The sequence below is a fragment of the Cyprinus carpio genome, unplaced genomic scaffold, assembly GCF_018340385.1.
Source record: "Cyprinus carpio isolate SPL01 unplaced genomic scaffold, ASM1834038v1 S000006635, whole genome shotgun sequence".
NCBI classification, from domain to species: Eukaryota; Metazoa; Chordata; class Actinopteri; order Cypriniformes; family Cyprinidae; genus Cyprinus; species Cyprinus carpio.
The window spans coordinates 11,438-27,149 of NW_024879264.1; the positions used below are offsets into that span (position 1 = coordinate 11,438).

General features: G+C 36.8%; 2 long non-coding RNA genes across 3 annotated transcripts; both read left to right on the forward strand.

Annotated features, from left to right (window-relative positions):
* The first annotated feature begins 9,583 nt into the window (after positions 1–9,583).
* LOC122144298 lies at positions 9,584–11,271 on the forward strand. Of its 2 annotated transcripts, XR_006159643.1 has the most exons (4): positions 9,584–9,743; positions 10,185–10,324; positions 10,412–11,013; positions 11,100–11,271. It is a non-coding gene; the product is annotated as an uncharacterized LOC122144298 (long non-coding RNA). The 2 variants fall into 2 exon arrangements; XR_006159642.1 differs by having other exon boundaries at positions 9,584–10,324.
* A 1,355-nt stretch (positions 11,272–12,626) lies between these two features.
* Positions 12,627–13,989, forward strand: LOC109084386. Its single transcript, XR_006159641.1, has 4 exons — positions 12,627–13,023; positions 13,111–13,225; positions 13,356–13,445; positions 13,914–13,989. It is a non-coding gene; the product is annotated as an uncharacterized LOC109084386 (long non-coding RNA).
* The last annotated feature ends 1,723 nt before the right edge of the window (positions 13,990–15,712 follow it).

Here is a 15,712-nt window from a genome sequence, read left to right on the forward strand (position 1 = left end):
ACAGTTTTACAGGTTCTTTTAATTGCTTGTAACATTTCTTAGTATTCACTAACACAGTTGTTTTTTCTTCTAAAATATAGCCACACTCAGCACAGCAGTTCATCTTTCTTCCAAAAATGCCCTTAAAACCCCTTTTCTCCTAAAAGTAAACTCATTCTATTCCACAATATAGAAAAACATTATCGACACCTGCAAGACCTGCATGGCTACATTACAAATCTTTAACTAAAGTTTTATCTGAATAATCTTCGATTCCTTTATAAAAACAAATGAACGACAGCTCTTTTTTGGGTTTCATGTTTAGGGTTAAATCACAGATTTTTTTAATTTAGCTTTTTCAACATGCAAAACAAAACTTCTTGCTTCTCAAATTCTAAAACTATATATATATATAAAATCCTACAACATATTAAACTGTAAACACTAGACTGATGTGTATAGCAATGCTAGTCTACTCAGCCAGCCTTCTTCATTAGGTCACATGATCTCATCTACATTACTCCACATATGTCCAACTCTGGCAGTCTAGTCGTATATTCTAAAAGGGATACATAATTTGAGACAGTGGTCATTTAGTTTCCACCCTAATGAGGACATTCATTCTCCTTTGGCTTTACACCCAGCTGTCAATTTCAGTTGTGAAGGACCATAACCAGACTGGGACCATAAGGTGCGTTCAAGTCCTCCTGGGGAAGTTCGTATGTACTAGTTGACGACATCAGGGCGTTCCCAGGTCACTTTGGTCAGAGCAAGATGGCAAAAGTACATTTTCTACATAAAATTCAAGATTTTTTTTAAACTCTGCATCTACAAAATGATGAATAAGGAATGTGCATCGAGTTTTTTGCATTTTCTGTTTTTATTCAGTTAATGAAGTTACTAAAAACCGACCGAATCGTTATTTATTCTATCGTAATTGTACAATACAACTCGATAAATTTTATAGTGTAAAAAAAAAAAAAAAATCCTTCATTTCAAAAATTTACCATCAATACAGACACTGCATATTCTATAGTCTTTGGCTGTTTCCCATCTGAAAATCTGACATGTTTCTCACTGACATGCCCCCAACTCGGAAACTCAGGCCTTAAAAGTTACCCACTCGTGATTGTGTTCATGTGAGATCAACTGGTAAATACGACATGACTTGAATGCACCCAATATATGTCACAGCAACGTATTTGTTTTGGTGATGTTATATTAGTACATGCTGGAATGTGACAAGGACATCTCAATGACCAAAATGTCACGTCTACCACTATTTTTAATATCTACTTTTCACCTTTAGTCCGGGGCATGGAGATGTGCTCGGGCTATTACCTTGAAATCCATATGGAACTGATAAACTAGTAAACAATAAAATTTTTTGCTGTAAATTATTTCTAATGGTTTAAGATTATTAGTGAATACCTTTAGAGATCAGTACATATATGTAATGAAATCCAATACAAAACCCTATCAAATTCTGAGGAGAGAAAATGGCCAAAAAACACATACATTTATTAATCAGCATTTATCCTGTTACTTTGTCCAAATACTAAGCCAATATATTTTTAATTATGTAAAGTCTGTCCAAAATCATGAGTACAGAAAAACTGAACACATCAATTCAGAAATTAAACAGTATAATCAATGAATAATGTAAGCAATGATTAAAATGTTTTGTTTTTATTAAAGCATATAATTGTGATCAGTGCCTAATCAATGCCAGGTGCCTAATGTATCATCATTAGGGATGGGTATATAGTTAAACAAAATAATGATTTTAATTTACAGATACTTATCAATACTTTTTATTTAATACGAACTACTTTCATACTTCGGTACAAAAAAAACATGATAAAAAGATATGCAAAGATTCAGCAGTTACTTTATTATTAGTTTTTTTAAAAAGGTTTTTTGCAAAAAATAAGTTCAGTTGTTCCCTGAGTTTCCTATGAGGCAACTGCTACAAAGGTCTGGTGGTGATGTGTTTTAATACTACTTGACTATCCGAAGCTAAACCCACCTAAACGATATTACAATTAACAAAAAACTACAGTCCTTGAGCTTCTCAACGAAGCTAACAGAAATAAAGAAAATAAACACCATTCATAAAGAAATGTAAACAGAACAGTATATAGAGATTTCTAGCATCTCTCCTGTATTATTTGTCCCAACCCAAAACTACATCACCAGTTTTTCTTCAAGAAAATGAACATGTTGACTTCCTCAGGAGAATCTGCCTTCAAAACACGCTGAAAGAGTCGCGTGATAACGTGCGTCATCACTACGACACACCCTTTAAGGCATTAGTTCTGGCTTTTGTTCACATAGAGCTTGTTCCGGGACTGAACCCGGCAATGTTACTAGGTCCCCGACCCAGGATCAATCCCGGGAGGTGTTTGCTTTCACACAGAAGGCGACCCGGCAATGTTCCGGCAATTTTCCGGGTCCAACTTGCAGTGTGAAAGGGGCTACTGAAAGGACCTCCCCACCCTTGTGAAATGAAAGAGATAGAGCCTTGTGGTGTAGTGCCAATGAGATACTTTAGGGTGTGCTGGCCTCTATAAACTGATGCGGCATGGTGGCCTGCAATTAATGTCTCTCCGGCCAGTGCCCCAAGGGTTTGAGATGTCTAAACATTGTACCTATAGTATCTCTGAATTTGGTGGACACAGTCTTTCGATCCACAGAGAAAAGGTATGCAATGTGCTGAATTGGAGAGATTCAGCCTGAGGCGCATAAGTGTTGAAAGGAGCATTTGAAAAGGTGAGAGTTTTCGGCCAGTCTGTGGCAGGCAGGAAGAAGCTGTGTCAGCACACCCATCAGAAGCGCAAGACATAGAAGCCCAGTGTAGTACTTCCACCTTAGCATCATCATCTTTAAAAGAATCCTCATCCATTCTCTTTTGAGGCGAGCTCTTCCTTTAGTCTCCTGTTCTCCTCCAACAAACGGTTAATTTCACCACGCCTGCAGCTACAAAGATGGCATTCCTGCTGTTCTGCAAAGGTGTTATTTGAGTCTGCGTCATCCATTTGTGAAGCATCATCTGGCCAGCTGCATTTAGTGGTGCAGGTGCAGGATGATCCCCTGTGACAGCTTGCAGTCTCCTTGTACTCCGGTTAAACCACCCAGAGTGTGTTGTTTTAACTTCTGTGTGCCCGAGATGTAACGATGGCACCCAGTCAGGATCACACTCCAGCATTTCATAGGCTGGGTTGCCTAAGAATAAAACGTAAAATTATTTAATTGGTTTATAGTAGTTATTCAGCCAGTTACCAGTGTTTGTCAAGATTGCGGGTAAAGATGAGGCAAGGACTCAAAGAGAAAGCAAAGGGTTTTATTGAATAATAAAGCAAAGCAAAAAAAACAAAAAAAAAACAAACAAAATGTAGGGCAGACACGAGAACACAACCAAGGAAAACACGAGACAAGAGTGTATGGTGAGGAAATGAAAATTCAACACACAGACGTTCACACAAAAACAATATACATCAGTGTCAGGCCTCTGTCATAACCAAGAAAACCAGACCAAAGTGACAACCCTGACATTCATAAAGTTAAGCTAATAAAGTTTGCGGTGTAACAATAACTCCATTGCTAGTGGTAAAAACAACAACAAAAGTTAAACGTGTTTGTTTATAACTTACCTTTGTTAAAATGGCGTGAACAAATAAGCGTGTTTCGGGGAAATGTTGTTGAAGGTGATGGTTTTCCTTCTTTACTGCTGCTACCCAACGCATGCGACGCCGCTTTGTTAACTCGGAGACCTGAGATCAAGGTGCTGTTTTCCAGGCGGGAAAGCTGAAAAAAAAAAAAACACACTCCATTGAAATACCTTTTCCATGCCGGTCGTGAGTGCGAGTATGGCAGTTAATTACACAACACGCTTTTGTCATTGTAAACGTATTTTTTGATAGCTGTACAAAGCAAACAAAACCGTCAATTATCAATCCAATAAAGTATACATACAGCAGCGTCAGTGTCCCAAGTCCCAAAATGCATTGCTGACGTCACGTTCTCAGACTCTATACCACGACTGAGGTGCCCTTGAGCAAAGCACTGAACCCCCAAATGCTCCACAGGGGCCGTAGCATCAAATGGCTGCCCACTGCTCCGGGTGTGTGTGCACTTTGGATGGGTTAAATGCAGAGCATGAATTCTGAGTATGGGTCACCATACTTGGCTGTATGTCACGTCACTTTCACTGTTGTGTCCGCCATTTTGCGACCAGACTCCGCAGTCGACGACATTTTGTGATCGTGCTCCGCGAATCTGAGCAATAGTTGAATGAATCAACAGACAACAAAGCATAAGTCATAAAAAGCACTTCGAGAAGAACGGGGACCCTCACAGATTAATCGTGTCTTCAAAGGTTCATTTATACCCTCACAAAAAAATCTATGAGCACACAGTCCGGCAGATCAGAAAAATATGCGAGATTTAAATAAGTTATTGTAATCATTGAGCACTCGCAAGCCCTTTTCAAGGGCTATAACAGTCTTGCAGTGTCCGTACCTGGCCAATGTCCACATGAAAAGCTGCTGGACCCTTGTGTGGCCGATTATTCATTCTGTTCAGAGCATGTAAGCGAGTGGTAATATTTCCTTAGGGGCCGTTCACATATCGCGCCTAAAATGCGTGGAAATCGCTAGGTGCGCCACTTTCTGCTTTTTTCCAAAAGCCTTCGGCGTCTGCCGTTGCTAAGCAACCATGACCTGCGTTCTCCATGAAGACGCGGAGATTTCAGCAAAGGATAAATGGATTTGCAGCACTAGAAATCGCTTGCAGTAGCTCTGCTACTAAATGTATTTAAAAAATGGCTATCCATAAAGAAGGTTTCAACGGCAACAACATAAACAAAAGTTACTGCGCATGCGCGCTTTTGTGGCCCTAACTTAACTTCCGGTATACTTCCAAATAGAATCAATAACAACAGCTAAGTAGTCCCTCTAGTGTAGATTATTTTTGATAACAAGCAAAATATGTTTGCTGTGTAAATCGGACAAATTCATTCTCTGCCAGCGGGAGGTGCTTTAAAGCAGGAGAGACAGAGGTTTCCCCCAGTAACATCGAAACACAAAGCAGCGCTGAGCTCACAAACGCTGCTTTATCAGGCTTATAACATGCAAGATGAAATGAAAATGACATCGAACATTTAATAGACTAATTAAAGATCTCCCTTCTTCATTCAACCCACCTACCTGCTCATGTTTATTCAACAAAGCCTTTTGGAAAATCAGTCAGTTTTGATATTGTGAGTGCCACAAATAAATGTATGGGAAACACATTCCACAGCACAACCACCTGAGCCCAACTTCAGTCTACTCATCACCTTAACTTTAACTACATTTGTAGACGGCACCATAGCCAGACTGATAAACAAACACAGACCGGAAGTTAACTTAGGGCCAGGCGTGTGTGCCCGATGAAAACTGTCTATACAGCTACGGGTGCCCTGAGTGGAGCGAACACATTTGAGTTAATCGATAAAATCGATTTATCGCCCAGCCCTAGCTCACATATTGTTAAAACAATAATTAAGATATCATCATAGTCAATAGGCCTACATACATCAGACACCCCTATGAACATAAAGTATGAACGTACAATTAAACTTACATTTACTCATTTTCTTCTCATCTGCATTCAAGAGTAAATAATAATAATAGTAATAATACGCTGTCATAAATGCCGTGAGTTGTCACGTGAACAAGCAAATCCACAAAGAAAGAATAAAAATCATATAACGCTAATTAGGTAGTTTTAATTTGGTAAAGTATTACTTATGAGAGCCCAGCAAGAAATTTTGCGTTTAAAAGACGTCTATTAGCCGTCTAAACACAGTCCAGACGTCTAGGCTAAAACAAGGCTGATTTTGGGCTGACAGTGAAAATTTAATAGACTTCTAACCATAGCCCCAGAATAGGGTCATTCTAAAACGCTTGAAAATGCTTAGGTTAATGTAGCCTACTACGACAGTGATTTTAAAAAACCCAAACTCACTAAACATCATACTAATAAAGTGTACTATCTACAAAAAAAAACTGATAATCCCTGAATATGAATGCAACGCGTTTAATGACATGTTAAGCCCTTTCCTCCCATAGAAAACCATTATCAGAAAACGGTTAACGTGGCTAAATGTACCAAGACAGTGATATTAACAGACCAAACTCACTAAACATCATGCTAATAATGATATTTAGTGAGTTTGGTCTGTTAATATCACTGTCTTAGTTCATTAAGCCACGTTAAGCGTTTCTGAATGTCCCCAAGAATAGACAAGTCATCAAATAGACTGCTAATTAATGCCTACATATACATCTAATAAACAAAAAAATGGCAATCCATCCAAAAAGAAAAATGAAATATACAGCTTTTATTAAGAAAAATTACATTTTTAACAACTTGGACGACTTAAGACAATACAAAAGAATAAAAATACAAAAGAATAAATGACAAAAGAAAATTTAATAAATACAATACACTTAAATATAAATATTATGATAAAAAATCTGGAATCTTTAACAATTTAAGCTAATAAAAAAATAAAAATGAAAAATGTTAAAATGTTTAAAAGAAAAGAAAAGAAAAAAAAAAACATAAAAAAAGATTAACTTTTTTTTTGATGGTTTACTTATTTTAACAAATAAAACAACCAACAGTGTACTTAAAGGAAATTATTAATTATTTCTTATTAATGATTTTTTATTTCTTGTTTAAAATGCTTCCCAACTGCATTCCTCAAGTTCAACTCTGTTGTTGCCAGGAAGTTGGTCATCACAACATCTGCCAATAAGAAAAAAAAAAGCACAAGAAAAGCTCTTTGACATATTTTTTTTACTGTAATTACACTAATTGTCATTCTCTTTTGCTTGGATGCCAACTAAAAACAAAAATTATATATATATAACCCTGTACAGCGCACACACAAATAAGTGTGTAACTTTTAACTTTAATGTGCTATATTTGATTTGATCCTTGATGTAACTAAATGATATGATATTTTTTTTTTTTTAGAGAAAACATTTTTTTTTTTTTTTTTTTACTGTATAATACACTGCCTTTCAAAAGTTTAGGATCAGTAAAGTTTTTTAAAGAATTTTCTTATGCTCATCAAGGCTGTATATTTGATAAAAAATACTGAATAATATTTCAAAACATAATATTGTGAAATATTATTGCAATTTAAAATAAACTTTTCTATTTTAATATACTTTAAAATATAATTAATTCCTGTGATCAAAGCTGAATTTTCGGCATCATTACTGCAGTGTTCAGTGTTCACATGATCCTCCAGAATTCATTCTAATATTATAATCAATGATTTTTTGGGACCTTTCAAATTAATATACAAATTAAAATTTAAAATAACAGACAAAAAAAAAAATAAAAATAACATTATACAATAAAAACAAATAAAAAGTTTGGGGTCAGACATGTTTAACTTTCTTTTTTGTCGGGACAATGATGCTGAAAATTCAGCTTTGATCACAGGAATAAATTATATTTGAAAGTATAGGTATTGAAATAGGAAACCAATATTAGAAATTTCAATAAAACATAAAAATAACACTGCATTCATTTTTTTGTATTTTGAAATAAATACATCCTAGATGAGCATGTTGTGAGGGTCAATTGCGTGTGGCACAATATTTTTATATATTTATGCACGTTCATATTGGATTGCTGTTTATATGGAATTGCTGTGTTTTTTCTTTTCTTTTTTTGCAATCAGTATTCTCAAAGCCACGCCTTCTATTTTTCTAATTACATCAAATGAACTAATTAGTGATGGATGGGCATTGGGTGAGTGCGGAAATATGTTCCCAATAAAAGGACCGCTGTGATGCGGGGCAAAAAATGGAAAAAATAAAAAACAAGTAAAATATAACATTTTGCGAAATTACCCTTGCATTTATTTATACACGGAAACTAAAATTTAACACGTATAAACCACTCAAGTAACACTTCACAATTTACAATAAGGTTTCATTTGTTAACATTATACCTACCCAACATGGACTAACATGGCAAATACTTAGCATTAACCTTAGTTAATTGTAGTTAATATATTAACCTAGTTAATTTCAACCTTTACTAATACATTGTTAAGAATAAAAGTTGTGCCTGTTGTTGTTATTTAATGGATCAGAGCTAACATGAACTAACAAAGAACAGTAGTTGTTTTTTTAACAGTATCAAAGATTAATGAATATTGTTACAAATGTATTGCTCATTGATATTTAATGTTTAATTTCAACATTTACTAATGTTAATTAATGATACCTTATTGTAACGACACAAAAACTTAGTGTTTTGAGCAAAACATTAGTAAATGGCAAAGTCTTTAAAATTAAAACCATTTTGTACTTTATCTAATCATTTACAACTATTACCATGGATCATTTTTGAGTGAAACAATGAGTACTTTTTCTTGGTTGTTGCCCATTTTCAAATCACTCAGGATTTATGGTTGCGGTGGTGTAACATGGTCTTTCCACTTCTTAATCTGTTGACATCTTGTTTGGGAGCTTTCATTTCTGCAACTTTAAAGAGCAAATAATATACAAGTATCTATTAAAGGTATACGTAATGCGTCAATGTGAGCTACAGTAAATTTATGTTGTAGCAATGTACCTGTTATTTGACAGACTATTTACAGCACTAACTTAAGTTACAGCACAATAAGCGGCTGTGCCCAGCATGATTAATATTTAGTGTGTAGCATCAATTAAAGAGTGTTCACCCAAAAAATGAAAATCATTTTGATAAGGTCTCTTCAGTTATTATTCCCCGCAGTTACTCAGTCCCTCCAGGATTTCGCGATCGCAAAATTTATCGCAAAATCAAGCAAACTCCGCAATTTTCGCAAAAGATCGCAAATTTTTCCGTAATTGCCACAAATTTCCCGCATCATTTGGGCTTATTTAGACGCGTCACGTGACGTCATCGCAATGCACATTCAGTCAAAGAAAGGTTGTTTTTTCAGTTCCAAAAATGGAATGAACAGCCTTGCAATCTCATCATGACCGATTTACAAGAGCTACATTGCTTCATGTTTATCTGTGGCAGAAATGGTTGAATGTTTTCAGGTGTTTTTAAATGCTTCACCGTTTTATCTGCTCAAGCCGGAGCCGTGGGCTGATCTCGATCACGCGACACTGTTATCAACCCAGTCTCATATAAAAACGTACCCTGACTACGTTGGTCCAAAGTGCAAAACGTAGAGGGGTTACAATAATGGCCCTTGAATTGTATGACTGTTACGTTTTTTTTTTTTTTTTGCCTATTCTTTTCCTATTGTTTTTGCGTCCAAGTCACGTGAATTTCAAGATTCGGCCGTGAGAACAAAAAACATGGTGGACGTTTCTCTCATTTTTAGTGAAAAAAAATCAATATTTTGAGTTAGTTTTCTGCATAAAAAATAAGTTTTGATTACATTTCTAGCGAAAAATATATATTTTATTTTCATAATATATCCAGTTCGCTGTTTTTAAATGTGTGGTGCGATCTCATTGACGTGCATTTAACCTCAAATGCCCCACGAACAAAAAGAAGAAGAAGAATGTTGACAAGAAAAAGAACAACAAAAAAAAAGAAAAAAAACAGAGAAAGAAACGAGGGAAAAGAAGCAGGAAACGGTAAACAAGGAGGAAAATTAAGCGTGGAAATATAACTTGACCAAGCTGAAAATGAATCACCTTGACCCCGAAGATGCAATATTCCTGGTTGATGCGTTCCTGGATGAGTGCAAGGTAAATAACATTATCTCAGTGGTGGAAAAAGCATACTAATTACATGCTAATTACAAGGTCTAAGACCATAATAGACTCTGAGGTATAGGCAGGGAAGAAGTATCAAGGTGCAAAACTGCAACACTCCAAACAAAGTGCAACTAAACAGTACCTGGTTCAATGTCTTTATTCAAATGCAAGCTATAGTGCTGAGCTGAGTTAAGTTCACACATTAGAGCCAGTGAGAGTTTAATTCAATACTCTGTCAAAACGTTTCAATTTCTTTTCTATTTTTTAGTGTAGAACAGGTTTTCTAGATCTGTCAGTACAGTACAGGACCACAACCGTTAGACTGAATTTTTACAATGTAATATTATAACATTGGTTTTATAATGAGATGTTTATAGGTGGGGATAACCTTGGTGGGTGGTGGTTTATTCTGTGGCTCAATTGTTTATTTAGGTGGATCAGCATGTGACAAACTAAAGGAGGGTCAAAACGATCCACAAAGCTGTGTGTTTGGCTTGATGAGGACAAAGATGATCAACCTCTGCCAAAAAGATGTAGAGCTGGAGAGAAACGAAAGCGAGATTCAGCTACTGGTTGGTTTTTTTTGTTTGTTTTTTTCATCATTAGTTGCATTCATTATTCATTGAGCAAGTTCTAAATTGATATTAATATTTTTGCAGTTTCTTCAGCAAGCGTTAAAAGTGTGTCCTGTGCTCCGTCTACCAGCACAACTGAAGACACTGTGATCATTGAAAATGTTTTTTTCCCCTTAATACTTGTTTCATCATTTTGTTATGGTAACGAGACCTCTTGGGAAGTGGTGCTGAACAACCTTTCCCCTCAGACCGGAGGAACAGGCAAACTACGATCACTCTACTGCACAGCCTGTGACCTTTTCCACACATGAGGCTCTGTTGCTTCATAACAGAGCATCCATGGTGGAGGGGTTCTTCAGACACCTGCCGCCATCCACTTTTGTTCAGCAGCATGAGGGAGGGAAATTCTCCTATCATGAAAAAGGTAGTTTTTAAGTCTCAGGTTATATAGGCTGGTTTACATTTTACACAAACCCTGGTTTACTCCATCAAACATGCTGGATGAAGTTTTGTTTGATAGAAACAACACCCTCTCTGTTGAGTTTATGGTTTCATTTACTCTAATATGTAAACTAATTCTGCTTTTTAGATTGGCATGTTACCAATCGTTCCTCCCTGCTGCGACTGCTCCACTGGGCAAACAAGCTTTTCCAAGGGAAAGCCAGTTATTTTAATTGGAATGAATGGTAACATTTTTTTATTATTATTTCTTCATATTTTGTTTTTTTGTTTCTTGTGAACAAGAGATAATTGTTTTTCTCTGAAATTTCAGGAAGATACAACCTCTTCCTTCCATCAGTAAACTGCTCCTGTGGAAAAACCTTGCCAGTGACCATAAGTGATCTGGTTGAAAGTGGTTACTGGCCAGCCACTGTCAATTTTGAGACCTTTTACTTGGTGGACTTGTTCACCACGTATGAGGATCTAAAAATCACTGCCCCAGGGATGTCAGTATGCTCGAGTGTTGTACAAAACTCTTCGGGTGAGTGAGTGGACTCATCATTTAAGTTATCCTGTCTGGATCACCTTTTAAATAACGGATTTCATTGTTAGGACTTGTTCTTACAATCCCCAAAGTTTCAGCACATATTTCTTGACAGAGCCCTTTCTTCATCATGACCACAGTCTAAAGCCAACCTTCGAAACAGTTACTTACTGTTTTTATTTAGTTTTTTTTAAACTTTTGCTCTAAGTGGTAAGATATGTGGGGACACAATGCAGAGGGCCTTCCTTGAATGGGCCTATGCCAAATTTGAGGCTGACAAGCTGTCTCAGGTCCAGCATTTTCAGTGCCCTGCATGCACACCCTCCATGTTGGCAGTTGCAGTGGATGGGAACCACAAATTATATATCGTTTCAAAAGCCAACCAGGGTGTGTAACATTCATGTACAAAGAAATGCTAGTGAGCCACAAATTACTTTTATACAGTAAATTTAACCCACATCTATATTTCTTTCAAGACCTGATGGGTTTTTTTGATTTGAGTCTTTTTGGCCAATGATGCTGGTGTGTGTCCTCCTTTGTTGATTATATCCATGGAACAACTGTACATGTAAGCTAAATTTATATTTCTTTATGTGTAACACCACAATTTAAAAATTTTTATGAATGCTTGCCAGTTTTTTTCCCCAAAATTTAAACATTATTTGGTTTGCATCAAATGCCATAATACCATGATTTACAGCTTATTTTGTAAAATGTAACTGTGTAAATGTCTGTATTTGCCCTCATCTGTTTAAGAAATCCAGGGAAAGGGAGATGTGGTGTGGGTCAGTGGACCGCAGCACGAGAGTTCGCCAACAAGTCTGCAAGCAAAACTAGACGAGGAAGGTGTTGAAGTTGCTGTCTGCCATCATGAGGTTTTGCTGAAGGGACTGAATATGTTCAGTGGAGAAATATTTGCATACCCATTATATCTCCAGAAACAGCTAGCTTCACAGACTGTCCAGTTTTTTTGCTCTGATGTGGTCTGCAAATATTGGCCATATATGCAGAAAGAGAGTTGGAGGACTTGCTGAACATGCGCCCATTTCTCTCCATCATGCATGCAAAAGCGCATTCATGGATGTGTGAGGTAATAATGACAATTAGATGTATTTCTTACCATTTGCACCACACATTATGATTGTCTGTCCTCTGCCCCTACTTGTTGTTTTCCAAATTATAACATTCATTTAAATGTGTTACAGTTAAAATGGGGGGACGCAATCAAGAAGGAGCGGGAACAACAATCGGGGAGGAGGTTGAACAGGTTAACAGCTTCCTCTCTCGAGCAGCCATATGTTCCCAAGTACATGTCAAAAGCCTGTAAGCATTTTTCATGTATAGATGTGTCCAAATTGAGACCAAGGGGTTTGCACACTGATGCTCGGCCTTTGCATTTTAGAGTTCCATGCATAGGTGCTCTCTTAGAAAAACAACTGTCTAGTCAGCATTTTTACACTTATCAGGATTCTCTTTATAATAATATAACTTCTGACACGTTAATTAAGTGTATGATTATTTCCAGGTTTATGTGACAATATTAGAGAATGATCAATGTAGTATCTGACCTGTGGTCCTCACTGTTTACCTAAATTACTGCACATACATTGTGTGTCAAGTTCGCACAGACATGCTAACAATCCAGGAAAGTGGCTGGAACAAGCGAAAGGCAGAAAACCTTGACCGGACACTGGCCAAAAGATACATCAAGGTACTAACTAGGAAAATATGTTTAATAACATTTTTGTTTTTAAATTGTGTCTCAGCATTTGTTAACATGGATATTTCTTTCGGACAGACTGTACAAAGGATTGCAGAGGCAACAAAGGACCTGGAGAAACTCACAGCTGAGTTATCTCTACAGCAAGACACAGTCCAGCAGTGGGTGTCTGATGTTCAGCAGTGGACCTCAGGTACTTTGAAAAAATGATTTGATGGGATATTTTAAGAGTCATTGGCTCTGTTCTTGTACAGGGGATCTGAAAAGAGGCTGATTGTAAACTGAAATTGGCATTAATTAATTTTGTTTGTTGTCGTCCAAAGGAGCAACAATCCAAAATGACCTGCAGAGGACCATCGAGGGGCTATATTTGGGCATCAAACAGTGAAAATTTCAGCTGTATCGTCAGTCTGGTGAGAGCAGAAAAGGCCGCTAGTAATGAAGATTTGTGAAAAAATTAATTCACTACTGATTTATACATAGTAAAAATAGCAAAGCCTTTTATTAAAAAAAAAAAAAAAACATCTTTTGAAGTAGGTTTACTACAAGTCAGGGCAGGATACTGAAAAACTGTCAAAAATCATAATAAGGTTGAGTGCAATATCCGAATATTTCTGCATAGTGCGAGAGATGTACTGACCTACCAATTTTGTCCTCTATTTAAAAAAAATATGATTGTTTAAAATAGATTCAGGAAAAAAATGTCCCAAGTTTTTTCACAATTTTTCAAATGATTATGAAACTTGTGATGCAAAAATGATCACACAACATCTGTCACAATAATCATAAAACATACACACATATTGTGAAGTCTTATTTTGTATGGTGCTTTTGTGTAGTCATCGTGTGAATGTACACTCATTTTGTGTTTCTCATTGTAGGTGGGAACAAGCGAAGGCATCAACTGGGCAGAAAGATTGCTGTTGAGAAGAAAGCCTTGGAAGTTGCCATCAATGACCACAAATGCTACTGTGGAGGAAGTTGAAAAAACTGCCTCCTCCCAATGAACTCCTGGCTGTGGACAACTACTCCTGGCCATGGGAATGTAAGTACTTCCTCTGAAATGCACTGAATACAAATTGTTTGATGCACACATCTTGATGTAAATATGGAATCCGATGTAAAAAAAAAATGTTAAGACACTGGGCAATATGCAAAAAAAAGAATGCAGTAATTTGTAAATGGATGTGATCGAACCCCTTTGCGAAGCGCTGATGTTCTATCTCATCCTGTCAGGGTTTATTTCTCTATTGTAGTAGTACAGCATGCAAAATATCTTCTGTCCCAATATTTTTATAGGAGGTTGTAAGATAACACTTAGATGTAAGGTATTGCAGGTCATGGTGATATGGAGCGGAAAAATTTTTTTTGACAAGGTAATGCTGCTGGCTAGACTGAAAGAAGAAGAATTTATTGTGGTTCGCGAAGTCAAGCAGCACATGGAGTACATGAGGAGTGTTGCTGGACTGACTGAAGAGTTTACCTTTCAGCTCACTGAAGACACCAATGGGAAATGTAAGGACAATACATAGGAAGTCTCTTTCTTCTATTTGCTTCTCTGGTAACCATTGGCTCATTTCTTTATATTTTAATGTCACATTCTCAGGCGTTACAGAGGGCTTAATGGAGAAAGGACGTGAAGGACTAGTCTGTGTGCTGAAGAGAAGATTGCGTGAAGTTGGAGCACAACTGGCTACAGCACGCACAACATACAAAAAGTATTCTTGGACTGCAAACATTGCCCTTAGATGACTTTTCTGAAGAGGAAAAACTCACAGAAAACCTCCTCAACAGATGAGGAACTTGGAGAGTAGTTCTTAGGGAGATGATGTGTATGACTCCAAGCAGATGTCTTCACATTGTGTTGAACCCAAACGTCAGTGCTGTAATAACTTGTATGTGAAACCTGAGGTTTTTTTACCGCTGTTGTAAGATTTCTTAGTGTTTAGAGCATGTACTGCAAATTCCTCTGAAACGGTAAAAACCCATTATGTTAGCCCATTAGTCCCCACCCTCTGCCCCAACCCAATCACTGGTGATTCACAACTGTCAAACATGACAAATTACCTTGGTTTTTTTAACATTACATATTTGGTCGAAATGTATTGCGCATCCCTACATAGCTTCACTATATTTTGTATATATTGTACCTACTGTAGTTTACACACACTATCACACACTCACTCTCTCAAACACACACACATTCCAGCTTATGTTTCCACCTTAGTATATTAATTCTCTCTCTCTCTCTCTCTCTCTCTCTCTCTCTCTCTCTCTCTCTCTCTCTCTCTCTCACTCTCTCCCTCTCAATCACACACTCTCTCTCACACACACACACACACACACACACACACCCTTCCTATCTGAAGATATATAGTCTTTATTTTGAAAAGGGCATAGTCTCTTAGCTATAGAAAGCCTACTTATTCGGAGGGGAAATGTCAATTCTTTCGCAAACTGTGTGATTGTTACATTTTTTAAATGTTTTGTTTTGTGTCTCAATCATGTGACTCTCGAGGTTCCTGTCGTGAAAACAAAAAAAACGGCGGACATTAAGTGGAAAATTAAATATCTCTTGTCTTAATTATATTTGTGTTTTATAACGCAGCACTACAGTAGATTGACATCAAATATGACGGGTTTAATAATCACGGCCTTCAGTTATGAAAAATAAATGTGT